Genomic DNA, 27,873 nt, shown 5'->3' on the forward strand with positions numbered 1-27,873 from the left:
ACAATCTGAAACTCAAGAAAGAGTAGGTCATGTTTCTGAGATCACAGTACTAGTAAGTGCTGTTCTTTGGATAACTTTGTTCTCATGGGCTCCAAAGCCCACTTTCTTTCATCTACCACACTGTCCCCAAGATGAACGGGGAAAGGCCATACTTCAGCCTGGTATATTATAAGCAACGGTACATGTAAAGCTGCTGTCACATTCCAGGAAATGGGATTAAGTTTAGTATCTGAGTAATTATACCCTCAGGTTGAATTACAATATCACATCCTTTTATTTTTTACTGCTGCAATTTCTGTTATCCTTATTGATTATATAAATGCATTTGTCCCTTTGCAAAATTTAGCCAGCAAGAATACTGAGTTTGTTTCCTTTGTAACAGGTCTGAATTATACAATGAATTCATAATGTCAAGATAATAGCTGTTATTTTTTCCTACAATATAGAGGAAAAGGTCATTGCCTTTGTTGTAAGAGTTTACCATGTGTTCTTGGTAACATGACTGAGCTGTATTGGTGAAAACCGTAGTAGACTTTGAAAGTCAGTTATTTATACTTAAGAGAGTCTTGTTCTTTCTTTGGGTGCAGCTGGTTGTTGGAAATAGAACTTAGGATTTTTCTGCATAGATTGTCTATTTCAGAATGAGCTTTGTTTTAAAAAGTATATTTACCTTCATGCGAGTTGTACAATTATTCTTTGGGTTGCTAATACTCCATTGTGTATGTATATATACATACATATATATACCACATCTTTTTATCCATTCATCCATCAATGGACATTTGGGCTTTTTCCATACTTTAGCTGTTGTTGATAGTGCTGCTATAAACTTTGGGGTTCACTTGTCCCTTTGAAATAGCATATATGCATCTCTTGGATCAATACCTAGTAGTGCTACTGCTGGGTTAGGGTAGTCCTCTTTTTCATTTTGTGAGGAACCTACCTACTGTTTTCCAGAGTGGCTTCACCATTTTGCATTCCCGCCAGCAGTGCAAGAGTTCCTCTTTCACCGCTTCGCTGCCAACATCTGTTGTTGCCTGAGTTGTTAATGTTAGCCATTCTCACAGGAGTGAGGTGTGATCTCATTGTGGTTTTGATTTGTATTTCCCTGATAATGAGTGATGTTGAGCATTTTTTCATGTCTCATTTGGCCATCTGGATGTCATCCTTGGAGAAGTGTTTTCTCATGTCTTTGCCCATTTCTTCACTGGATTACTTGTTTTTTGGGTGTTGAGTTCGATATGTTCTTTAAAGATTTTGAATACTAATCCTGTATCTCATATGTTGTTTGCAAATATTTTCTCCCTTTCTGTTAGTTGCCTTTTAGTTATGCCGATTGTTTCCTTCTCTGTTCCGAAGCGTTTTATTTTAATGAGGACCTAATAGTTCATTTTTGCTTTCGTTTCCCTTGCCTCCAGAGACTCGTTGACTAAGAAATTGTGGAAGCAAACATCAAAGAGGTTTCTGTCAGCTTTCTCCTCAAGGGTTTTGACAGTTTCCTATGTTACATTTAGGTCTTTCATCCATTTGAGTATCTTTCATCCATTTTGAGTGTGAGAAAGTGGTCCATACTCATTCTTCTCATGTCGCTGTCCAGTTTTCTCAGCACTCTTGCTGAGGAAACTGTCTTTATTCCATTGGATATTCTTTCCTTCCTTGTCAAAGATTAGTTGGCCACACGTCTGTGGGTCCATTTCTGTGTTTATATTCTCTTCCATTGATCTGAGTGTCTGTTCTTGTGCCAGGACCATACTGTCTTGGTGATTACAACTTTGTAATACAGCTTGAAGTCCAGGATTCTGATGCCTCCTACTTTGGTTTTCCTTTTCAAGATAGCTTTGGCTATTCAGGGTCTTTTCTGGTTCCATACATATTGTAGGATTCTTTGTTGTAGCTCTGTGAAGAATGCTGGTGTTATTTTGATAGGTATTGTGTTGAGTATATACATTGCTCTGGGTACTATTGACATTTTAACAATAATTGTTCTTCCTATCCAGGAGCATGCAATATTTTTCCTTTTTGTGTGTTTGTCATTGGCAGTTTCTTTCATAAGCTTTCTGTAGTTTTCAGTGTATAGATTTTTCACCTCTTTGGTTAGATATATTCCTAGGTATTTTATGGTTTTTGGTGCAATTGTTAATGGGATCGATTCTCTGTTTTCTCTTTCTGTTGCTTCATTGTTAGTGCATAGGAATGCAACTGATTTCTGTGCATTGATGTTATATCCTGCCACTTTGCTGAATTCATGTATTATTTCTAGCAGTTTTTTTGGTGCACTATTTTATATTTCCACATAGAATTTCATGCCATCTACGAAGAGTGAAAGATCGACATCCTCCTGAACCATTTGGATGCCTTTTATTTCTTTGTGTTGTCTGATTGCTGAGGCTAAGACTTCCCATATTATGTTGAATACCAGTGATGAGAGTGGACATCCTTGTCTTGTTCCTGACCTTAGTAGGGAAGCTCTCAGTTTTGCTCCATTGAGGATGATCTTAGAGTCGGGTCTTTCACATATGCCTTTTATGATCTCAAGGTATGATCCTTCTATCCCTACTTTCTTGAGGCTTTTTATCAAGAAAGGATGCTGTATTTTGTCAAATGATTTCTCGGCATCTATTGAGAGGATCATGTGGTTCTTGTCCTTTCCTTTATTGATGTGATAAGTCACATTGTTTTGCGGATATTGAACCAGCTTTAAATTCCAGGTATGAATCCCTTTTGGTCTTGGTGAATAACGTTTAAATGTATTGTTGGATCTGGTTGGTTCATATCTTGTGGGAGATTTTTGTGTCCATGTTCATCATGAAAATTTGTCTATACTTCTCCTTTTTAGTGGGTCCTTTTCTGGTTTTGGAATCAAGGTAATACTAGGTTCAGAGAAAATGTTGGGAAGTTTTCCTTCCATTTCTTTTTTGGGGACAGCTTCAAGAGCATAGGCGTTAACTCTTCCTTAAATGTTTGGTAGAATACCCCTGGAAAGCCATCTGGACCTGGGCTCTTGTTTTTTGGGATATGTTTGATTACTAATTCAATGTCTTTGCTGGTTATGGGTCTGTTCAAGTTTTCTATTTATTCCTTTTTCAGTTTTGGTAGTTTATATATTTGTAGAAACTTGTCCGTTTCTTCCAGATTGCTGATTTTATTGGCATATATTTGCTGATAATATTCTCTTATCATTGTTCGTATTTCTGCTGTGTTGGTTGTGATCTCTCCTCTTTCATTCTTGATTTTATTTATTTGGGTCCTTTCCTTTTTCTTTTTGATCCAACTGGCTAGGGGTTTATCAATTTTATTAATTATTTCAAAGAAACAGCTTCTGGTTTCATTGATCTGTTCTACTGTTTGTTAGGTTGTTTTGTATGGGGTTATATGTTGTTGTTTTTTATGTGTGTATTTTTGTTTTGTTTTCAGTTTTGATAGCATTGATTTTTGCTGTAATCTTTATCATTTCTTGCCTTCTGCTGTTTTTTTTTTTTTGTTGTTGTTGTTGTTCTTTTTCCAGCTCTTTAAGGTATAAGTTTAGGTTGTGTATCTGAGACCTTCTTACTTCTTTTCGAAGGCCTGGATTGCTATAAACTTCCTCTTATGACTACTTTTGCTGAATCCCAGAGGTTTTGGGGTGTGGCGTTACCAGTTTCATTGTCTTCCATGTACTTTTAAATTTTCTCTTTAACTTCTTGGTTCACCCATTCATTCCTTTTTTTTTATTTTATTTTTTATTTTTTAAACTTTACATCCAAATTAGTTAACATATAGTGCAACAATGATTTCATGAGTAGATTCCTTAATGCCCCTTGCCCATTGAGCCCAACCCCCTCCCACATCCCGTCCAGTAACCCTCTGTCTGTTCTACATAGTTATGAGTTAATTCTGTTTTGACCCCTCACTGTTTTTATTTTATTTTTGTTTCCCTTCCCTTATGTTTACATGTTTTGTCTCTTAAAGTCCTCATGTGAGTGAAGACATATGGTTTCTGTCTTTCTCTGACTGACTAATTACACTTAACATAATACACTACAGTTCGATCCATATAGTTGCAAATGGCAAGATTTCAGTCTTTTTGATTGCCGAGTAACACACCTTTGTATATATGTACCACTTCTTCTTTATCCATTTATCCATTGATGGACATTTAGGCTCTTTCCATACTTTAGCTACTTTTGATAGTGCTGCTATACTCATGGGGGTGGTGCATGTGTCCCTTCGAATCACCACACCTGTATCCCTTGGATAAATGCCTAACAGTGCAATTGTTGGGTCGTAGAGTAGTTCTGTTTTTAGTTTTTTGAGGAACCTCCATACTGTTTTTACAGAGTGGCTGCACCAGCTTGCATTCCACCATTCATTCTTTAGTAGTATGTTCTTTAGTCTCCAAGTATTTGTTTTCTTTCCAAATTTTTTCTTGTGGTTGATTTTGAGTTTCATAGCATTGTGGTCTGATAATACGCATGGCATGATCTCGAACTTTTTGAACTTCTTGAGGGCTGATTTGTTTCCAGTATGATATCTATTCTGCAGACGTTCCATGTGCCCTGGAGAAGAATGTATATTCTGCTGCTTTAGGAAGAAATGTTCTGAATATCTGTTAAGTCCATCTGGTCCAGTGTCTCACTCAAATCCATTGTCTGTTGATTTTCTGTTTAAATGATCTTTCTGTTGTTATAATGGGGTGTTGAAGTCCCATACTATTATGGTTTTACTATCAATGATCTTCTTTATATTTGTGATTAATTGATTTATATTTTTGGGTGCTCTCACATTGGGAGCATAAATGTTTACAATTGTTAAGTCTTGTTGGTGGATAGGCCCCCTCAATTATGATGCAACATCCTTCTTCATCTCTTGTATCAGTCTTTTTTTTAAAGTCTAGATTGTCTCATATGAGTATGGTTGCTCTGGCTTTCTTTGGCTACCATTAGCATGATAGATAGTTCTCCATACCCTTACTTTCAATCTGAAGGTGTCTTTAGGTCTCATGTGGGTATCTTGTAAACAGCATATAGATGGATCTTTTTTTCCCCACTCTGTTACCCTATGTCTTTTGATTGGAGCATTTATTCCACTGACATTTAGAGTGAGTATTCAAAGATATGAGATTTTTGTCATTATGTGTCTTGTAGAGTTGGATTTTGTGGTGGTGTTTTTTGTGCTATCCAGTCTTTGGTACTTTTTGTGTTTTTTTTTCTTTTTTACATCTTTTATTCCTCAGAGAGTCCCCCTGAAAATTCCTTGAGGACTTGTTTAGTGGTCACAAACTCCTTTAAGTTTTGTTTTTCTGGGAAACTTTTAATCTGTCCTTCTATATTGAATGACAGATTTGCTGGATAAGGAATTCTTAGCTGCATAGTTTTCTGATTCAGCACACTGAGTATACCTTGCCACTCTTTTCTGCCCTGCCAAGTCTCCGTTAATAGGTGTGCTGCTAATCTGATCTGTCTTCCATTGTTTGTTGAGGACTTTTTTCCCTTGCTGCTTTCATGATTCTTTCCTTGCCTGAGTATTCTCTGACTTGGAATGTAATATTTTTTTACTTGTGGGTTTTTCTTGAATCTAATGAGAGACTTCTGTGCTTCCTGGATTTTAATGTCTGTGCCTTTTCCCAGGTAAGAAAAATTATCTGCTATGATTTGCTAACCTAACACTTCTACCCCTTTTCTCTCTCTTTATCATTGGGACGCTATGATTCTGTTGTTGTTCTTTTTAATGAGATAGGTTTAGGGGTAGGTTGATGGTTATGGTTAGGGTAAGGGTTAGGATTGGGGTTAGGTCCCAGAAGGTTTCAGGCACTGAAACCCCAACAGTGCACTTGCGTCCCTGAAGGGCTGAGTGGAGTACACAATGGAGGGTCCAGTCAGGATTAATCTTTGGGTACCAAGACCAGCCAACTCTAAGGGACACTTTTTGAGTAGACCTCAGAAATACTTTCTCACGTGGGCTGACGTGAGGTCCCATAAGATAGTGCGGCTCAAGCGTAGGAGTACTGTTCCAGGCTGGCTTAGGTTTCAGTGGAGGATCCCGGTTAGGGGTAGGGTTAGATGCAGTCGTGGTTTGGAAATGGCATGGTGATATTTCAGGTTCCATGCTGAGTATTTCTGCACCGATTTAGGAACCCGTGTGTGTGCTGTTGTCAGACTGTGAAATTGGGTTCCCATGGGGAGACAGCCGTAGCTAGGGTTAGATTTCGACCTGGGACATCACCATGGCTGAAATGACACAAGTGTCATGAATTACATGGAGGGCTGAAGTGAGGGCATATGCGGGTCTGCTGTAGAGTTACTGTGACAGATAGGGTTAGGTGTAGGTTGAGGTTTATGGTAAGGGTTAAGGTTAGGGTTAGGGTTATGTCCGAGGAGGCTCCAGGCACTGACCCCACAGGAGAGCAATTTTCTGCCCGAAGGGCTGAGTGGAGTACACAGGGAGGGTGCGAGTTAGGAATAGGCGTGGGTTCCAAGACCAGACAAAATATGGTCAACCCTTCAGGGAGGCCTCAGGTATCATCTCGTGCAGCTGCAGGTGCACTTTTGAAATGACATGGTGATGTTCCACGTTCCATGCCGAGTATTTCTGTACTGATACTCGAACCCATGTACGTGCTGTTGTCAGACATTGGAATTGGGTCCCGATTGGGAGAGAGCCTTAACATTGCCAAGGATTCGATCCAGGCACTTCACCAAGGCTGAAGCAACTCCTGTCTCATGACCTTCGTTTATACAATAGGGTTTGGTTGAGGAATAAGCTTAGAGTTAGGGTTAGGTTTATTTCCCAGGAGACTCAAGGGGCTAAAACCACAGCAGTGCAGTTGTCTCCCCAAAGACCTGAGTTGAAAGCAAAATGGAGGGTGCTGGTCAATATTAGTCTTTGGTTTCCAAGACCAGTCAGCTGTATGGGCCACTAGTTGGGTAGGCATCAGGAAAACTCTCAGGCAGCTGCAGCCAGGCCTTGGAAACGACATGCTAATGTACCAGGATCTAGTCCAATGATCCCTCATCTCTTCTGAGACAAGGCACGTGGTGTTGTCAGATTCTGGTATTGGATCCCCATTGGGAGAGAGTATTAGCTAGGTTTGAAGTTCAGTCCAGGGTCGTCCCAGGGGGAAAGTAAATTCAAACTCGTTATATCCCTCAAGAGTTGAAGTGAGGGCCCAAGCGACGGGGAGGGTCAAGTGTAGGATAATCTCTCAGAAAGGGTTAGGTTTCCACTGACCATTGTGGTTAGATTTACGGTTAGGGTAAGGACCCAGGAGGCTCCAAGTGCTGAAGCCAGAGCACTGCAGTTGTATCCCCGAAGGGCTGAGTGGAGGGCACAAAGGAGGGTGCCGGTCAGAATAGAATTTGGATTCAAAGGCCACAAATTCTATGGACCACAGGTCGGGAAGGACTCAGGAATTCTCTGGAGCAGCTGCAGCCGGGCCTGTGAAACGACATGGTGAACTTCCAGGTTCCAAGCGGAGTGACCCTGCAACGCTTCTGGACCTAAGGTGCGTGTTGTTCTCAGACGTTGGTATTCGCGCCCCATAGGGAGAGAGCCTTAGCTAGGGTTAAGGTTTGGGCCAGGGACTTCGCCATGGCCAAAGGGACTCCAGTTTCGTGATCTCCCTCGTGGGCTGACGTGAGGTCCCATAAGATAGTGCGGCTCAAGTGTAGGAGTACTGTTCCAGGCTGGCTTAGGTTCCAGTGGAGGATCCCGGTTAGGGGTAGGGTTAGATTTAGAGTTAGGTCCAGGAGGCTCCAGGAGCTGAACCCACAGCAGTGCAGTGGACTCCTCGAAGGGCTAAGTTGAGGGCCCAAGGGAGGGTGCGGGTCAGGATCAGTGTTTGGCTTCAAAGGCCACACAACTCCCTGGGCCCCTGGTCGGGGAGGGCTCAGGAATTCTCTCAGCTGCAGCTGGGCCATGAAACGACATGGGTGCTCCCAGGTTCCATGCTGAGTGACCCCGCAATGATTCTGAACCACAGGCACATGGTGTTGTCCGATTTTGGTTTGGGCCCCATGGGGAGAGAGACTTCGCTAGGGTTAGGGCTGTAACGGACGTCGCCAGGGCTGAAGCGACTGCAGTCTCATGATCTCCCTTGAGGGCTGAAGTGAGGACCCATGTGATGGTGCGGCTAAAGTGTAGAGTTAGGGATCGAAGCCGGTTTAGGTTTCGGTGGAGGGTTCTGGTTAGGGGAAGGGTTAGGGATAGGGTTAGGTCCCAGGGGGCTACAGGCGTCGAACCCACAGGGGTGCAGTGTTCTCCCCGAAGGGCTGAGTTGAAGACACAAGGGAAGGTGCCAGTCAGCATCAGTCTCTGGCTTCCAGGGCGCACAACTCTTTGAGCCCCTGGTCAGGGAGGCCTCAGGAATCCCCTCGGGCAGCTGCAGCCAGAACTGGGAAATGACATGGTGAGCTTCCAGATTCCATGCCGAGTGCCCCGCACCGCTTCTGGACCCCAGGCACGTGGTGTTGTCAGACTTTGGTATTGGGTTCCAATCCGGGGGGGGGCCTTAGCTATGGTTAGGGTTCGGTCCAGGGAATTGCCAGGGCCGAAGCGACTCCAGTCTCGTGATCTCCTTCGAGGGCTGAAGTGTGGGACCATGCGACTGGGCAGCTCAAGTGTAGGGTTAGGGTTCGATGCCAGTGTAGGTTTCAGTGGAGGGTTCCGGTTAGGGGTAGGGTTAGGGTTAGGGTTAGATCCCAGGAGGCTCCAGGCACCGAAACCAAAACAGTGAAGTGGTCTCCCCGAAGAGCTGAGATGAGGGCACAAGGGAGGGAGCAGGCCAGTATCAGTTTCTGGCTTCCAAGGCCCTGGAATCTATGGGCCCCTGGTCGGGGAGGCCACACAAGGTCGGGTGTGACCCTGTACCATTTCTGGACCCCAGGCGCATGGTGTTGTCAGACTTTGGTATTTGGTCCCCATGGGGAGAGAGCCTTAGCTAGGGTTAGGGATCAGTCCAGGGACGTCGCCAGGGCCGAATCGCTCCAGTCTCGTGATCTCCATTGAGGGCTGAAGTGAGGGCCCATGTGACGGTGCAGCTCAAGCGTAGGTTTAGGGTTCGAGGCTGGCTTAGGTTTCAGTGGAGGTTTCCGATTAGGATTAGGTTTAGGTTTAAGTCCCATGAAGCTTCAGCCTCCGAAGGCACAGCAGTGCCATGGTCTGCCTGAAGGGCTCAGTTGAGGGCACAAGTGAGGGTGCCTGTCAGGATCAGTATCTGGCTTCAAGGCCACAAAAATCTATGGGCCCCTGGTAGGGGAGGCCTTAGGAATCCTCTGGGGCATCTGCAGCCGAGCATGGGAAACGACATGGTGAGTTTTCAGTTCCATGCCTAGTGACCCTGCACCGCATCTCAACCCCAGGCGCATGGTGTTGTCAGACTTTGGCATTGGGTCCCCATCGGGAGAGAGCCTTAGCTAGAGTTAGGGTTCGGTCCAGTGATGTCGCTAGGGACGAAGTGACTCCAGTCTCGTTATCTACTTTGAGGCCTGAAGTGAGGGCCCATACGATGGTGTGGCTCAAGAGTACAATTAGGTTTCGAGTCCAGCATAGGTTTCAGTGGAGGGATCCGATTAGGGGTAGGGTTAGGGTTAGGATTAGGTCCCAGGAGGCTCCAGTTGCCGAAATCACAGCAGTGCAGTGGTCTCCCCGAAGGGCTGAGTTTAGCGCACAAGGGAGGGTGCAGTTCAGCATGAGTCTCTGCCTTCCAAGGCCACACAACTCTATGCGCCCCTGGTCGGGGAGGCCTCAGGAATTCTCTCGGGCAATTTCAGCCAGTCCTGGGAAACGACATGGTGAGCTTTTTCAGGTTCCATGCCGAGTGACCCTGCACCGCTTCTGGACTCCAGGCACGTGGTGTTGTCAGAGTTTGGTATTGCGTCCGCATGGGGAGATAACTTAGCTAGGGATATGGTTCCATCCAGGGACGTCGCCAGGGATGAAGCGACTCCAGTCTTGTGATCTCCCTCTAGGACTGAACTGAGGATCCATGCGATGGTGCATCTCAAGTGTAGAGTTAGAGTTCGAGGCCAGCTTAGGTGTCGGTGGAGGGTTATGGTTATGGTTAGGGTTAGGTCCCAGCAGTCTCCAGGCGCCCAACCCACAGCGGTTTAGTGGTCTCCCCGAAGGGATGAGTTGAGGGCACACTGGAGGGTGCCGGTCAGCATCAGTCTCTGGAATCCAAGGCCACCAAACTCTATGGGCCCCTGGTCGTGGAGGCGTCAGGAATCCTCTCGGGCATCTGCAGGCGGGCATGGGAAAGGACATGGTGAGCTTCTAGGTTCCATGCTGAGTGACCCTGCACCATTTCTGGTCCCCAGGCATGTGGTGTTGTCAGATATTGGTATTGGGTCCCCATTGGGAGAGAGACTTATCTAGGGTTAGGGTTCGGTCCAGGGGCATCTCCAGGGCTGAAGTGACTCTAGTCTTGTGATTCCCTCGAGAGCTGAAGTGAGGACCCATGCGTCAGTGCAGCTCAAGTGTAGGGTTTATGTTCAAGGCCGGCTTAGGTTTCAGTGGAGGGTTGGTGTTAGTGGTAAGGTTAGTTTTAGGGTTAGGTCCCAGGAGGTTCCAGGCGCCTAACCTGCAGGGGTGCAGTGGTCTCCACGATGGGCTGAGTTAAGGGCACAAGGGAGGGTGCCCATCTGCATCAGTCTGCTTTCCATGGCCACACAACTCACTGAGCCCCTGGACGAGGATGTCTCAGGAATCCTCTTGGGCAGCTGCATCTGGGCCTCTGAAACGACATGGTGAGCATCGAGGTTCCATGCCGAGTGACCTTGCATCGCTACTGGACACCGGGCGCATGGTGTTGTCAGACTCTGGTATTGGGTCCTCTTGGGGAGAGAGCCTTAGCTAGGGTTAGTGTTATGTCCAGGGACATCGCCAGGGCCGAAGCCACTCCAGACTCGTGATCTCCCTCGAGGGCTGAAGTGAGGGCCCATGCGACGGTGCGGCTCAAGTGTAGGGTTAGGGTTCGAGGACAGCTTAGGTTTCGGTGGAGGGTTGTGGTTAGGGGTATTGTTAGGGTTAGGGTTAGGTCCTAGGAAACTCCAGGTGCCTTACCCACAGGGGTGCAGTCGTCTCCACGATGGGCTGATTGGGGACACAAGGGAGGGTGCCGGTCAGCATCAGTCTCTGGCTTCAGAGGCCACACAGCTTTCTGGGCCCCTGGTCGGGGAGGCCTCAAGAGTCTTCTGGGGCAACAGCATCCGGGCCAGGGAAGCGACATGGTGAGCTACCAGGTTCCATGCCTAATGACCCAGCACTGCTTCTGGATCACAGTCGCGTGGTGTTTCAGACTTTGGTATTGGGTCCCCATGGGGATACAGCCTTAGCTAGGGTTAGGGATCTCTCAAGGGACGTCGCCAGGGCTGAAGCGACTCGGGTCTTGTGATTTCCCTGGAGGGCTTAAGTGAGGGCCCATGCGATGGTGCGGTCACGTGTAGGGTTAGGGTTCGAGGCCAGCTTAGGTTTCGGTAGAGGGTTCCGTTTAGGAGAATAGTTAGGTCCCAGGAGGCTACAGGCGCCAAACTGGCAGCAGTGCAGTGGGCTCCCTGAAGGTCGGAGTTCAGGGCACAAGGGAGGGTGCCGGTCAGCATCAGTCTCTGGCTTCCACGGCCACATAAATCTCTTGGCCCATTGTCGGGGAGGCCTCAGGAATCATCTCGGACAGCTGCAACCGGGCCTGGGAAATTACATAGTGAGCTTCAGGTTCCATGCCGAGTGACCTTGCACCGCTTCTGGACCCCAGGCACGAGGTGTTGTCACTTTGGTTTTGGGTTCCTATGGGCAGAAACCCTTAGGAAGGTTTAGAGCTTGGTCCAGGGAAGTCGCCAGGGCCGAAGCGACTCCTGTCTCGTGATCTCCCTCGAGGGCTGAAGTGAGGGCCCAGGTGACTCAAGTGTAGGATTAGGGTTCCAGGCCAGCTTAAGTTTTGGTGGAGGGTTCTGGTTCAGGGTGGGGTTAGAGTTATGTTTAGGTCCCAGGAGACTCAAGGCACTGAAACCACAGCAGGGCAGAGGTCTCCCCAAGGGGCTTATTTGAGGGCACAAGGGAGGGTGCTGGTCAGGAACAGTCTTTGTCTATCAAGGCCACACAACTCGATGGGCCCCTGGGTGGGGAGTTCTCCTGAATCCTCTCGGGAAGCTGCAGGCGGGCCTGAGAAATGACATGGTGAGTTTCCATATTCCATGCCAAATGAGCCTGTACCACTTCTAAACCCCAGGTGTATGGTGTTGTCAGACTTTGGTATTGGGTCCCCAGGGGGAGAGAGCCTGAGCTAGGGTTACGTTTCGGTCAAGGGATGTCACCAGGGCCTAAGCGATTCCAGTCTCGGGTTCTCCCTCGAGATCTGAAGTGAGGGCCCATGCGACAGGGCGGCTCAAATGTAGGGTTAGGGTTGGAGGCCGGCTTAGGTTTCTTTTGCAGCTCCGTTTCGGGGAAGGGTTAGGGTTAGTGTTAAGTCCCAGGAGGCTCCAGGCTCTGAACTCACAGCAGGGCAATGGTCTCCCCATAGGGCTGAGTTGTGGGCACAAGGGTGGGTGCCGGTCAGGATCAGTCTTTGGCTGCCAAGGCCACACAGGTCGATGGGCCCCTGGTCAGGGAGGCCTTGGGAATCCTCTCGCGTAGGTAGAGCCGGGACTGGGAAACGACATGGTGAGCTCCCAGGTTCCACGCTGAGTGAGGCTGCACTGCTTCTGGACCCCTGGCGCGTGGTGTTGTCAGAATATGGTATTGGGTCCCCATGGTGAGAGAGCATTAGGTAGGGTAAGGGTTCGGTCCAGGGTCGTCGCCAAGCCCGAAGCGACTCCAGGCTCTCGATCTCCCTCAAGGGCTGAAATGAGGGCCCATGAGATGGGGCGGCTCAAGTGTAGGGTTAGGGATCGAGGCCGGCTTAGGTTTTGGAAGACGGTTTCAGTTCAGGGTAGGGTTAGGGTTAGGTCCCAGGAGGCTCCAGGCACTGAACTCACAGCAGAGCAGTGGTCTCCCTTAAGGGCTGAGTTGAGGGCACATGGGAGGGTGCCGGTCAGTATCAGTCTTTGTCTCCCAAGGTCAAACAACTCGATTGGCCCCTGGTCGGGATGGACTCAGGAAAACTCTCAGGCAGCTGCAGCCGGGCCTGGGAATTGACATGCTGAGCTTCCAGCTTCCATGCCGAGTGAACTTGCACCGCTTCTGGATCCCAGGCAGTGGTGTTGTCAGACTTTGGTATTGGGTACCCATGGGGCAAGAGCCTTAGCTAGGGTTAGGGTTCGGTCCAAGGACGTCACCAAGCCTGAAGCGGCTCCAGGCTCTCGATCTCCCTCGAGGGCTGAAAGGAGGGCCCAGGCAATGGGGCAGCTCAAGTGTAGGGTTAGGGGTCAAGGCCGGCTTAGGTTTCAGTGGAGGCTCCGTTTCAGGGAAGGGTTATGGTTAGGGTTAGGTCCCAGGAGTCTCCAGGCACCGAACCTTCAGCAGGGCAATGGTCTCCCCAAAGGGCTGATTTGAGGGCACAAGGGAGGGTGCTGGTCAGGATCAGTCTTTGGCTGCCAAAGCCACACACGTCGATGGGCCCCTGATCGGGGAGGCCTCAGGAATCCTCTCGGGCAGATGCTCAGTCGGGCCTGGGAAACGAAATGGTGAGCTGCCAGGTTCCATGCCGAGTGAGCCTGCACTGCTTCTGGACACCAGGCGCGTGGTGTTGTCAGACTTTGGTAAATGGTCCCCATGGGGAGAGAGCCTTAGCTAGATTTAGGGATCGGTCCAGGGACGTTGCCAGGGCCGAAGCAACTCCAGTCTTGTGGTATCCCTCGAGGGCGGAAGTGAGGGCCGATGTGACGTGGTGGCTCAAGTGTGGGGTTAGGGTTCGAGGCCGGCTTAGGTTTCAGGGGTGGGGTCCGGTTTGGGGTAGGGATAGGGTTACAGCCCAGTAGGTTCCTTGTGCTGAACCCACAGCAGGGCAGTGGTTTCCCCGAAGGGCTCTGTTGAGGGCACAAGGGAGGGTGCTGGTCCGGATCAGTCGTTGGCTGCCAAGGCCACACAAGTCGATGGACCCCAGCTCGGTGAGGCCTCAGGAATTCTCTCGGGCAGCTTCAGCCTGGCCTGGAAAACAACATCGTGAGCTACTAAGTTCCATGCTGAGTGAGGCTGCACCGCTCCCTGACCCCAGGCGCGTGATGTTGTCACACTTTGGTTGGGTCTCAATGGGGAGAGAGTCTTAGCTAGGGTTAGGGTTCAGTCCAGGGACGTCACCAGGGCCAAAGCAACTCCTGTCTCATGATGTCCCTCGAGGGCTGAAGTGAGGGCCCATGTGACGGGGTGGCTCAAGTGTAGGGTTAGGTTCTAGGCCGGCTTAGATTTCAGTGGAGGGTTCCGGTTCAGGGTAGGGTTAGGGTTAGGGTTAGATCCCAGGAGGCTCCAGGTGATGAAACCAGAGCAGTGCAGTGTTCTTCCCAAATGGCAGAGTTGAGAGCACAAGGTAAAGTGCTGGTCAGGATCATTCTTTGACTGCCAAGGCCACACATGTCGATGGGCCCCTGGTTGGGGAGGCCTCAGGAATCCTCTCAGACAGCTGCAGTCAGGCCTGGGAAACGACATTATGAGCTTCCAGGTTCCATGCCATGTGAGCCTGCACTGCTTCAGGACCCCAGGCGTGTGGTGTTGTCAGACTTAGGTGTCGGTTCCCCATGGGGAGAGAGCCTTAGCTATGGTTAGGGTTCGGTCCAGGGACCTCGCCAGGGCCGAAACGACTCCAGTTTCGTGATCTCCCTCGAGGGCTGAAGTTAGGGCCCATGCGATGTGGCGGCTGAAATGTAGGGTTACCGTTCGAGGCTGGCTCAGGTTTCAGTGGAGGTTTCCTATTCAGTGTAGGTTTAGGGTTAGGGGTAGTTCCCAGGAGTTCCATGCGCCGAACCCACAGCAAGGCAGTGGTCTCCCCGAAGGGCTGATTTGAGGGCACACGTGAGGGTGCCAGTCAGGATCAGTCTTTGGCTGCCAGGGCCACACATGTCGATGGGCCCCTGGTCAGCAAGGCCTCAGGATTCCTCTCGGGCATCTGCAGTCGGGCCTGGTAAACGACATGGTGAGCTCCAGGTTCATGCGGAGTGAGCCTGCACTGCTTCTGGACCCCAGGCGCATGGTGTTGTCAGACTTTGTTATTGGTTCTCCATGGGGAGACAGCCTTAGCTAGGGTTAGGGTTCGGTCCAGGGACGACGTCAGAGCTGAAGAGACTCTGGTCTCATGATCTCCATCCAGGGCTGAAGTGAGGGCCCATGCAATGTTGCGGCTCAACTGTAGGGGTAGGTTTCCAGGCTGTCTTAGGTTTCGGTAGAAGGGTCCAGTTTGTGGTACGGTTAGGGTTTGGGTTAGGTCCCAGGAGGCTCCAGGCACCGAACCCACAGCAGGGCAGAGGACTCCCCGAAGGGCTGAGTTGTCGGCACAATGGAGGGTGCCTGTCAGCATCAGTCTTTGCCAAGGCCACACACGTCGTTGGGCCCCTGGTCGGGGAGGCCTCAGGAATCTTCTCGGGCAGCTGACCAGGGCCTAGGATAAGACATGGTGAGCTTCCAGGTTCCATGACGAGTCAGCCTGCACCGCTTCTGGACCCCAGTCGTGTGGTGTTGTCAGACGTTGGAATTGGGTCCCCATGGGGACCACACAGGGCCACACAGGTCGATGGGTCCCTCGTCGGGGAGGCCTCAGGAATCCTCTCGGGCACCTTCTGTCGCGGCTGGGAAACAACAAAGTGAGCTTCCAGGTTCCATGTCGAGTGACCTTGCCCCGCTTCTGGACCCCAGGCACGTGGTTTCAAATTTTGGTTTTGGGTCCCCATGGGAAGAGAGCCTAAGATAGGGTTAGGGATCAGTCCAGGGTCGTGTCCAGGGAAGAAGCGATTCCAGTTTCATGATCTCCCTCGAGGGCTTAAGTGAGGGCTCACGCCTTGGTGCGTTCAAGTGTAGGGGGACGTTTCGAGGGTGGCTTAGGTTTTGGTGGAGAGTTTCGTTGAGGAGTAGGGTTAGGGTTAGGGTCAGGTTCCAGGAGGCTCCAGTCGCTGAACCCACAGCAGTGCAGTATTCTACCCAAAGGGCTGAGTTGATGGCACAAGGGAGTGTGCCAGTCAGCATCAGTCTCTGGCTTCCAAGGCCACACAACTCTTTGGGCCCCTGGTCAGGGAGGCCTCAGGAATCTCTCAGGCAGGTGGTCCCGGCCTAGGAATCGACATGGTGAGCTTCCAGGTTCCATGCCAAGTGAGCCTGCACCGCTTATGGACCCCAGGCACGTGGTGTTTTCAGATATTGTGTTGGGACCCATGGGGAGAGAGTCTTAGCTAGGGTTATGATTCTGTCCAGGTACGTCGCCAGGGACGAAGCTACTCCAGTCTCATGATCTCCCTCGAGGGCTGAAGTGAGGGCCCATGCGATGGTGCGGCTCAAGTGTAAGGTTAGGTTTCGAGGTCGGCTTAAGTTTCGGTGGAGGGTTGCGGTTAGGGTTAGGCTTAGGGTTAGGGTTAGGTCCCAGGAGGCTCCAGGCGCCAAACCCCCAGCAGTGCAGTGGTGTGCCTGAAGGGCTGAGTTGAGGGCACATTGAGGGTGCCGTTCAGGATCAGTGTCTGGCTTCCAAGGCCACACAACTCTATGGGCCTCTGGTAGGGGAGGCTTAAGAGTCCTCTCGGGCACCGGCTGCTGGGCCTGGGAAACGACATGATGACCTTCCAGATTCCATGCCGAGTGACCGTGCACCGCTTCTGGAACCCAGGCGCGTGGTATCGTCAGACTTTGTTATTATGTCCCCATGGGGAGAGAGCTTTCCAAGGACGTCGCCAGGGCAGAAGCGACTCTAGTCTTGTGATCTTCCTCAAGGGCTGAAGTGAAGGCCCATGCGACGGTGCGGCTCAAGTCTAGGGTTTCGTTTCATGGTCAGCTTCGGTTTCGGTGGAGTGTTCCAGTTACGGGAAGGGATAGGGTTAGGGTTTGTTCCTAGGAGGATGTGGTGGTGACCCCTCAGCAGTGCAGTGTACTCCCCGGAGGTCTGTGTTTAGGGCACATGGGAGGGTGCCGTTCAGGATCATCTTTGGCTTCCAAGACCACAACCTCTCTGGTCCCCTGTTCTGGGAGGCCTCAGGAATCCTCTCAGGCAGCTGTAGCCAGGTTGGGAAACGACATGTTGAGATTTCAGGTTCCATGCCGAGTGAGCCTGCATCGCTTCTGGACCCCTGGCACGTGGTGTTGTCAGACTGGGGTATTGGGTCTCCATGTTTAGCTAGGGTTAGTGTTCAGTCCAGGGACGTGGCCAGGACCACTTGATCCGAGACTCATGATCTCCCTCGAGGTCTGAAGTGAGGGCGTATGCAACGGTGGGGCTCAAGTATAGGGTTAGGGTTCGATGTTGGCTTAGACTTCGGTGGAGGATTCCAATTAGGGGTTGGGTTAGGATTAGGGTTAGGTCCCAGGAGGTTCCAGGCGCTGAACCCACATCAGTGTAGTGGTCTCCCCGAAGGTCTCAGTTGAGGGCACTGGGGGGTGTCGGTCAAGATCACTCTCTGGCTTCCAATTTCACACAAATCTATGGCCCCATGGTAGGGTAAGCCTCAGGAATCCTTTTGGGCAGCTGCAGCCGGGCCTGGGAAGTGACATGGTGAGGTTCCAGGTTCCATTCCGAGTGACCCTTTACCACCTCTGGACCCCAGTCACGTGGTGTTGTGAGAGGTTTATGGTTCAGTCCAGGGAAGTCGCCAGGATCAAAGCGACATCAGTGTTTTGAATTCCATGTAAGGCTGAAATGTGGGCACATGCTCCGATGTGCATCTGTTGTAGTGCCACTCTGATATATAGGGTTAGGTGTAGGGTGAGTATTCTGGTTAGGGTAACCATTTGGTTTAGGGTTAGGTCCCTGGATGCTCCAGGTAGTTACCCCAGAGCAGAGCAGGTGTCTTCCCAAAGGGCTGAGTGGAGTCACAAGTTTGTGTGCTGGTCAGGATTATTCTATGTGTTCCAAGGCTAGACAAATGTAATTGCCACCCTTAGAGTAGGCTTCAGGTATCCTCTCATGCCGCTGCCGTCGAGCTTTGTAAATGACATAGTAATATTCCACGTTCCGTGTCGAGAATTTCTTCATCAATTCTGGAACCCATGTGTATGCTGTTATTAGAAAATATACAAATGTATATTTTCTGATGGAATGATATCTCCCTTGATGTCTTTGCGGTGTTAAAGTGCCCTTCTATGATTGTATGAGTATCAATTCTTTAGGTTTTCAGTGTTTTGTGTATTGGATGCTCTCAGTTTGAGCACATATATGTTTACACTTGTTGTATCTTTCATTGGATTATACCTTTTATCATTATAGTGTCCTTCTTTCTCTCTTGTTAGTGTTTTATTTTTAAATCTATTTGTCTGATATAGGTATGGCTACTGCTGTTTTCTTTTGATAATTTACTTCTATAATTACTCTCTTATAGGTAGAGGATAGATAGGTCCTATATTTCATTCATTCTCTCACCCAGTGCCTTTTATTATGAGGAGAGAGAGCTCAGGGATGGGAGGGCGGGGTGGGGGGAATGGGGGAAGATAGAGACAAAAAGAGAGAATGAGAGTGAGGATGAATCTTAAGCAAGTTCCATGCTGAGTGCAGAGCCCAATTGGGGCTCAATCAGATGATCCTGGCATCATAGCCTGATCCAAAATCAAGAGTTGAAATCTCAAGTGATTGAGCCATCCAGGGGCCCCTATCTGTCACCCTGTGCCTTTGATTTGAGCATTTATTCTGTTTCCTTCAAAGTAATGATAGGCATATACTTGTCCTTCTATTACTTGATGATTGTTGTTTCTGAACCTTTCTGATCCTTTCTCCTCTTTCTCTTTTTTATGGTTTGCTGGGTTTCTTTAGTACCACAGTTGAAATTGCTTGTCTTTATAGTCTGCATATGTATTGGTGGTGTTTGATTTGTGGTTATTATTAGATTTGTACCTAACCACTTGTGCATATAGAAGTCTATAGTTGATAGTTGTTTAAGTTTGAACCAGTTCTTTACTCCTCTCCTCCCCGTGTTGTAGATATGTAGTGTCATATTTCAAAACCTTTCATATCGCGAATACTTTGGCTGATGTTTTACAGATATACTCATTTTTATTGCCTTTGCGTTTCGCACTTTAATACTGTCACTTTAGGTGTTTCTTTTCCACTTAAAGAGTCCGCTTTAATATTTCTTGCAGGGGTGGTTTGTTGGTTGTGAACTCCCTGAGTATTTATTTGGGAACCTCTTGATCTCTCCTTCCATCTGAATGATAGTGTTGTGGATAGACTCTCTTTGGCTGCAGATGCTATCCATTCAGCACCTTTACCATACCGTGCTGCTCACTTACAGTTTCAAAGTTTCTTCTGAAAAATATCCAGTGATAACCTTATGGGGTTTCTCTTGTAGGTAATTGTCATCTTTTGTTTTCCTGCTGTTAAATTTTTTTCTTTATCACAGCATTTTGCATTTTAATTACTAGATGACTTGATGTGGATCTGCTTCCGTTGAATATTTTGGGGGTTCTTTGCCTCCTGCTTCTGGATCTGTTTCATTCCCCGCATTAAGGAAGTTTTCATCTATTGTGTCTTCAAATAAATTTTCTGGTTCCATTTCTCAGAGTTTGGAGAATGAGAAATAGGGCAGGAGAGACCTATTGAAGGTTCTCTGATGAGTCACTGGTTTTGCATCCGTGGAGGATAGCTTTGGGACTCAAATGAATAACCTACCTTTAACTTAAAAGAACTAGAAAAAAAAAAAACAATCTACCAGTGTCCAATGTTCTCAAAAGGGAGGAAGTAATTCATATGAGAGTGGAAACCAATGAAACTGAGACCATGAAAACAATAGAAAATATGAAGAAGACCAAAAGTGGGTTTTCTGAAGAGTGAAACAAAATTTTCAAGATTATACATAGACTATGCTAAGACAGAGAGATGACCCAACTCAAAATAATTATAAATAAAAGAGAAGACATTACACCTGATACCAAAGAAACATAAAGGAGACAAAGAGGCTACCATGGCCAAATTAGATGCCAGCAAATCACCTAACTAGAAGAAATGGATAGGTTCTTAGAAACACACAACCTACCAAGATTGTATCAGGAAGAAATAGAAGGTTTGCACCGACCCATTAAAGAAGACTGCATCAATACAAGAAGATAACCAAAGTAAGTAAATTGAAACAGTAATTGAAATTCTCTCAGGGAAGAAAAGGACCAGGTAGATTCACTGGTGAATGTGACCAAACGTTTGTAGAAGAAATAACAGCAGTCCTCTCACTGATTCAAAAGGAATGAACACCATAAACTCATTTCATGAGACTGGAATTACCCTGGCAGGAAACCAGAAAAGGATACTACCTGAACAGAAAACTATAGGCCAGTATTCCCATGATGAATATAGATGAATAATACCAGTGATATACAGGCAAACCAAATTCAGCATCACATAAAAAGGATCATTGACGGTGATGTAGGGTTTTTTTCCCTGTAAAGGAAGTATGTTTCAGAAATACAAATCAATAAATGTGACTCCTCACATCCTTGAATGAAAGAAAAATCAGCCAGAAACCAGAATCTTAACTATAAATAGCAAACGCAGGATTACTAGAAGGGAGGTGGGCAGGGGATGGGTTAAATGGGTCATGGGCTAAGGAGGGCGCTAGAAGTGAGGAACACTGGGTGTTGTATGTAAGTGATGGATGACTACATTGTATACCTGAAACTAACATTACACTGTATGTTAACCAACTGGAATTTAAATAAAAACTTTAAAAAATAAATACTAAAGATGGGGCGCCTGGGTGGTGCAGTCGGTTAAGCGTCCGACTTCAGCCAGGTCACGATCTCGCAGTCCGTGAGTTCGAGCCCCGCGTCAGGCTCTGGGCTGATGGCTCGGAGCCTGGAGCCTGTTTCCAATTCTGTTTGTCTCCCTCTCTCTCTGCCCCTCCCCCGTTCATGCTCTGTCTCTCTCTGTCCCAAAAATAAAAAAAAAAACGTTGAAAAAAAAATTAAAAAAAAAATAAAATAAATACTAAAGAAATACATAAATAAATTTAAACTAAACAAAATAAATACATTTTTTAAATTTTTCTTAATGTTTATTTTTGACAGTGAGAGAGAGAGAGAGAGAGAGAGAGAGAGAGAATGATCAGGGGCGGGGCAGAGAGAGAGTGAGATACAGAATCCGAAGCAGGCTCCAGGCTCTGAGCTGTCAGCACAGAGCCTGATGCGGGGCTCGAACCCATAGACCATGAGATCATGATGTGAATCAAAGTTGGACGCTCAACCAACTGAGCCACCCAGGCGCCCCATACATTTTCAAAATTAAAAAGAAAACCCCTGTGACGATGTCAATAGACACAAAAAAAAAGTTCTGAGAAAATTTGGTATCCATTTGTGCTAAAATACTCTTTAAAAATTCCCTGTAGAGGGAACATATCTCAACATAAGAAAGGCCATGTATGTGAAGCCCATATCTAACATCATACTCTATAGTGAAATTGTGAAAGATTGTCCTCTAATATAAGGAACAAGACAAGGATGCCCTAGGTATGTGTAGGGGATTGGTTGATGCAGGCTTCTGGTTATGGAATAATAAATTACAGATAGAGGATATAGCATAGGGAACATTGAGAATGGTACTAGAATAGTGATGCATGGTGACAGATTGTAGCTACACCTGTGTTAGCTTATCAGAATGTATACACTTGTCCAATCACTATGTTGTTCATCTGAAACTAATGTAACATACTGTATCAGCTATTCCCAAATAACATGATTTTTTTTTAATTTTTTTTCAACGTTTTTTATTTATTTTTGGGACAGAGAGAGACAGAGCATGAACGGGGGAGGGGCAGAGAGAGGGGGAGACACAGAATCGGAAACAGGCTCCAAGCCATCAGCCCAGAGCCTGACGCGGGGCTCGAACTCACGGACCGCGAGATCGTGACCTGGCTGAAGTCGGACGCTTAACCGACTGCGCCACCCAGGCGCCCCTCATGATTTTTTAATAAGATAAAAGAATGAAATAATTCAGTGTAAAAGAACTTGTTAATATCTAATCAAGAAATGCATTAAAGTTCCAAACTAGAAAGTCACCATATCAAATTCTGTAGCTTTCCTATACAGTAACCAAATTATCTAAGAAGAAAAGAAAACAATCCATTTACAATAGCATCAAAAACAATAAACTGTATAGGAATAAATTTAGCCAAGGAAGTGAAAGATCTCTCTACAGAAAACTATAACACCCGCATACTGAAATGGAAGAAATTCAATTTGTATGAAAGAAACAGAAGAACACACAAGTCAGTGAAAAGCCATCCCACATCCATCTTTTGCAGGAATTAATATAGATACAATGTCCATATTACCCAAAGCCATCTAGAGATTCAGTGCAATCTTTATCAAGACTCTGATGCAATTTTTATGCAATTAGAAACACATATCCTCAAATGTATTTGGAACCACACACGAAAAAAAAAAAAAAAAACCCAAGTAGCCAATGCCAAGAAAGAACAAAACAGGAGGCATCACACTTCTCAATTTCAAGCTGCATTCTAACACAAAGAAATCAGTTATGTCACTGGCATAAGCACACACACAAGACAATGGAACAGAAATTGAGAGCCCAAACTAAACCCTTGCATGCACAGTCAACTAGAATTTGACAAGGGAGTCAAGAATACACAGTGGACAAGGGTAGTCTCTTGAATAACTGGGGCTGGGAAAATTGGATATACACGTGTATAAGAATAAAGCTTAGCACCTTATGTTATACCACTCCAAGAATTAACTTGAAATGGATTAAAGATGTAAATGAATAGTACGGAAACAAAATTCTTCCCCATCGTTTCAGCTCTTACTATGCCAAGACGGAGCTGTTGAGGTGGTGAAGGGCTGGGTGGAGAGTAGTCCTGGACATAGCAGACTGTGTGTGTGGAACAGACTTTCTTTAGTAGTCTGGAATTATCCCTCTTATCCTTTAAGACTAGCCACTTCCTTCCCCACATTTGCAGACACAGCTAGTACCATGCTGCCAGCAAGGCACTGCTTTGTCTCCTCCAACTCCTAGAAGTTCTAGGTGGGACCCAATGGGAACCATGGATTTTAGTGGCACTGATGCTGCCCTGTTGAAACCAGGTGGAGGGGAAGGAGACAGGTACCATTCCGGCTTCATTGGGGTTCAGGTATGTTAGTGTTGGTGCTGGGGTTGGATTTTTCACCTTTTACCCTACCAAATCTCAAAAGTTTAATTTCTGTCCTTCAGGTCCATCCATGTGGTTTCCAGGATATTTCCTCCTTTCCCAGAAGTGCCCTCCATGTCATACCCCGTGGGCTGACTTTAATCACAACCCATGGGCTTTGGACCACCCCCATCTTCTCCAAACTGGGGTCCTCTGGGACCTCACCTTCCTCCTCCACCATGTGGAAAGATGATATGACCAGTATGAGCTGACTTCTAAAACACGTTTTGTCTTTTACTTGTTATGTGTTGAAGAAGATGCAGTGAGGGCACCACAGGGCTTTCAGGTCAGCCTGAGTGAGGATGTTGTAATGTTCTTCAAGTTTCTCAGGACATGCATGAAATGGGCAGTCATTTCCACATAGTGAGCTGGGCAACACGTGTCTCTGATAGAGAAGGAAAGACGCCTTATACGTGCTGACAGAAATAGCACTCCCTAGGATGTAGCTTGTACAGAGATCATGTGCTGGGCTCTCTGAGGGATGAAACACACCCCTAACATACTTTCTAGCGAGTTGAGACCTGAGCTGTTCACAGCTGCTTGATTAGCTATAAAAATACCTGAACCAGGGCCCTGTAAACCTTCCTCAAGAGACAGGATCAGATCTCCCTCTTGTCCTCAAGGGTCACCCGAGGCACATGAAAAACACTCTGTCCCTGGTAAGGAACCCGAGAGTGTGAATGAGTTGAATATAATGAAACATGTTCAGGATGGTTTGTTTTTCTTCCACACAGTCTATGCAAGTCAGAATCAACCTCCATCCACCTCCATCCACCTCCATCCACCTCCATTCTTTATGAAACCTAAGACATGATGCATATTTCCAATGGAAAATATCAGTTGTGTCTCTACCAAGGATGCAGAAAAAGACAAGGTAAATTCTGTTGCCAGTTTCAGTTGCAATGCTGTCTGGAAACTTTTATCTGGCCTTGTCTGTTTTGTTTGTTTGTTTGTTTGTTTTGTTTTGTTTTTTTGTCTACTGTTGTCTCTACTGTTTGATTTACATCCTCACAAGCCTCCAGGCTTCTCCAATGTAACATCATCATGTTAGCTAGTGCCTCTGGACACCACAAGTGCATGGAGACTGAGGACCACGTGGCTTTCACTTAGTGTTTGTGGAAATAACTTGAGGAGGATGACACTTCACTGCACCCTCAAGTCTTCTGGAGCATCTGATTCCTTCAGCACCTTCTTTACACGGGATTATCCTGATTATTTTCATTTTTTCCTATTTCAGTGTAGGCCATGAATTTGTTCAGAATGTCTGCTATGAGCCTCATGACTGGAATAGATAAAAATTCTTTCCAACATTATATTGTGTGTTTGTGCAGTGTTGAGGGTTCTTAGAAAATTTTCAGAATTCATTACTAGTCCTTCTGTGTTGGTAAATGTATGATAGAGAATTTCTCCAGTTGTCCCCTAGGTGGAAATACTCTGAATTTTCAGAAGTGGCACGTGTAATAAAAAAATGTACGTGGAACTGAAGTCGTGAAGGGAGAGAATCAGTGATTACCTGCAGGGACAATTCCTCACAGAGTTCTTCAGTTGTGTTTATAGGAGTAGGTGCTCTTGTGTCCCAGGAGCAGTTGTAATTGGTACTTTGTCTCATGATACCTTATGGGAGTTTTGCACCTGAAATTGAGACATGTTTCTGTTCATTCTTTTATGTAGAATTTCTACCTCTCTTTTACAATGGCACAAAATAGCTCTGCAACTCATATTGTATTTAAAAGCTGAATTACCTGTGAATTAAGATAAACATACTTGAGACCAAAGAATATGCACAGGTAATGTGTTTCCCTCAGCAAACACATATCCAGGACCCAATTCTGGACTCCAGGAACCCCCATCTCCTCAGAGGTCTCTGTGGCCTTGCACAGAAGATGTCTTTGTCAGGGAGGGAAGCAGAGTGAGGACAGGCATGGGATGGCAGGTAGAGGTTTGACCTTGGGGTGGCCCTGGGTCTCTGTGTGGTTCTGGTCATTTCTTTCATTCCTCTTGTTCTGTCTGTTCTCAATGTGCTAATAAAAAGTCTTCATATCTGGTGGAAGAGGACACCAGAGGGGTCCTGGACATAGATGCCTGCCTCTCTGGAATACGTTCCTTTATTATACTGGCATTACTGCCATCAATCTTCTAGAATAGGACTCCTTGCCTTTCTGCATTTGTAAACATTGGCAGTGACGTGTGGCGACAGTAGTTTTTCCTTGTGGCATCTGGTACTTTCAGGCTATAGGTGGGACCTCATGGAAGGGTAGAGTTTTCTGACACTGATGCTCTGTTCTACTACGACCCATGAATGAACAAGGGGCCAGGTGCTGACACCTACTTCATTGTGTTTCAGCTCTTGTGGGCGTTCTGCTTCTGTCTGTCATACCAACACACCTGTCACTTCTGTAGGTCCCTATGGATGCAAGAGGATCTCCTTCTTTCCCAGGTCCATCCCCCACAGATACCCTTTATCACTGTTCATGGGTTCTATGGGCTACCTCCAGCTCCTTGATGTTCTCAGGTACAGGACCCACCACCTCCACCTCGACTATTTGTGAGATGAACTGAGCTCTATGAGTTGACATGTTCAGCATGTTCAGCTTCTATGTTGTTGAGTCTTTGAGAAGACGTAGAGATGGCCTCACACGCTTTGTGATGCAAGGGTGCTGCTGGAAGAGGACACTGTTAAGATTCCTCAAGTTTCTCAGGACATACATATGTTGGGCTGTGTCATTTCCATTACTGAGCTGGCTGCATATACCCTTTGTGGAGAAGGAAAGAGTCTTTTAATAGAAAAGCAGGCATATCAGTTCTGCAGATGTGCCTTGTACACAGTCCATGTCCCTGGCTCTGTGAGAGATGAGGCAAACCCTTACCATCAGGGGCTTCAACTGTCCTAATGGGGAGAGAGTCCCATGCGTTAAATTACATGGAGCTTCTGGTCTACAATAATGGCAGCTCCAGTAATGGGTCCTTAAGTACAAGAGATGGAGACATGAATCTCATGGGAATGAATTGGAGACTGTGCATGAGAAGGGAGAGCTGAGATGGTACAGAGGGGAGGATGTTGGACTCAGTGAGATGGAGTTGGAGGCCATTTGTGGCAGGGCCAACAACCTGGGCAGGGAGAGTGAGCGCAAGGTGACATCCACACAGAGCTGCTGTATGGGTTCAAGGATAGTTCATGCAGGTATCATCTCTGAAATGTCATTGTGGCCAAAGTGCACCTAGTTCATTATCTAAATAAAGACTGTTGTTTCTCTTGGAGGTTCTCCTGAAGGTTTTGGATCCTTGTGAAAGAATGCCCTGGAGATTTGTATTTTACCTTGGTTCTTATGGGATGCTTGTCTGCCTAAGTTTGTGTGCCTAAGTCTGTGAGACTAAATGTGATTAAAGGTTGTAGATTAGCTGTGTGGCTTCCTTGGCCTTCAGCCTGAATCAGACTCTTAGCAGGGAAGTCAGGGTTGACCAGGAAATGCCCCTGCTGGAATCTTGTCACCACACCCCTGAACCTACTTTCATGATGCTGCATGAAGGTGTACGTCTCTGAAACTTCCCTCACAATTTCCAGAGGCACTGCCTGTGATCCTGCTGTCTCAGCCCTAATTCCAGCTCTCAGTGAGGCCAACTCAGAGCCTCAGCATTGTAATCTGAGAAGCAGGAACAATGTTGGTCTCTGAGGTCAGTGCGATGAGGAGGTGGTTAAGCACATAAAGAATTTGTAAAATGTATGTGATGAGTGGGCATTCACTCTTCTCAGGGTGGAAATGAATGTATCTGCACACAGATCATCAACAGATGTTCATTCAGTTTCATGAAATTAAGGGTATAATGCCTGAGGTTGGGAGACTGGCAATTCCTGTTTCAAAAGATACAACAAAAACACCTGTGGTTTTTTTTCTATTAAAATTCAGGTCGTACTTTACAAAGAAGGAAAAGATAAATATGAGAATGTGTATATTCAGGCATCTACATCTAAGATCTGAGGTAGACACACAAATGCAGCCACACAAATATGTGCTCATCCAAGGCCACAGATGTATTATAGAAGACAAAATGCATGGAGAAGAACAGAAGATCCCTTTGCAATAAGTCAAAATTACTTTGACATAGAGGACAATCCGTTTGAAATTTGAAGAGGACACTGAACCATTACAAACCAGCTATGGTTATTATTTATTTAGAGATGGTGTCTAATCTGTCCCTTGGTCTGAATGCTTTCCCTGACCACCCTGTCCCTCCACTTTGTTCTTCCTAATTTCCCCTAATACACTTGTCACAGTTGTGTTTCTGTGTCAGCATCTGCTTCCAGGAAAATCAACACTCATTCCGCATCAAGCGCACACTTTGGGGTTCCTGTATATGCAGTTAGCCAACACATAGTATGTACAGGATTGGTGGAAGAAGACAGATCATTCTTTGGGGTTGTAATGCCTGGAAGGGACCTATAGTTCCATCTGAGGAGTTGGATACATCCTTTAGGGAGACCTGGTGGTGGTTGTTATATCTGTAGATAGATACTCATGAGCACATGGCGTGCGTGCTAGTTGATGGGATTTGTGCTGATGAGGAGGGCAGGTATCTGTCTCCAGGAAAGGGTCTCTTCCGATGCTGAGGAATGGATTCAGGAGACCAGTGGGGAGGCCCTGCATTAACTCAGCTCTTG

The 27,873-nt window shown here is 46.9% G+C and overlaps 1 long non-coding RNA gene across 1 annotated transcript; it reads left to right on the forward strand.

Annotated features, from left to right (window-relative positions):
• The first annotated feature begins 7,378 nt into the window (after positions 1–7,378).
• LOC102963218 lies at positions 7,379–27,656 on the forward strand. The gene is made up of 3 exons (XR_006212607.1): positions 7,379–7,480; positions 23,951–24,090; positions 27,122–27,656. It is a non-coding gene; the product is annotated as an uncharacterized LOC102963218 (long non-coding RNA).
• The last annotated feature ends 217 nt before the right edge of the window (positions 27,657–27,873 follow it).

Source organism: Panthera tigris, chromosome E3 (assembly GCF_018350195.1).
Source record: "Panthera tigris isolate Pti1 chromosome E3, P.tigris_Pti1_mat1.1, whole genome shotgun sequence".
NCBI lineage: Eukaryota > Metazoa > Chordata > Mammalia > Carnivora > Felidae > Panthera > Panthera tigris.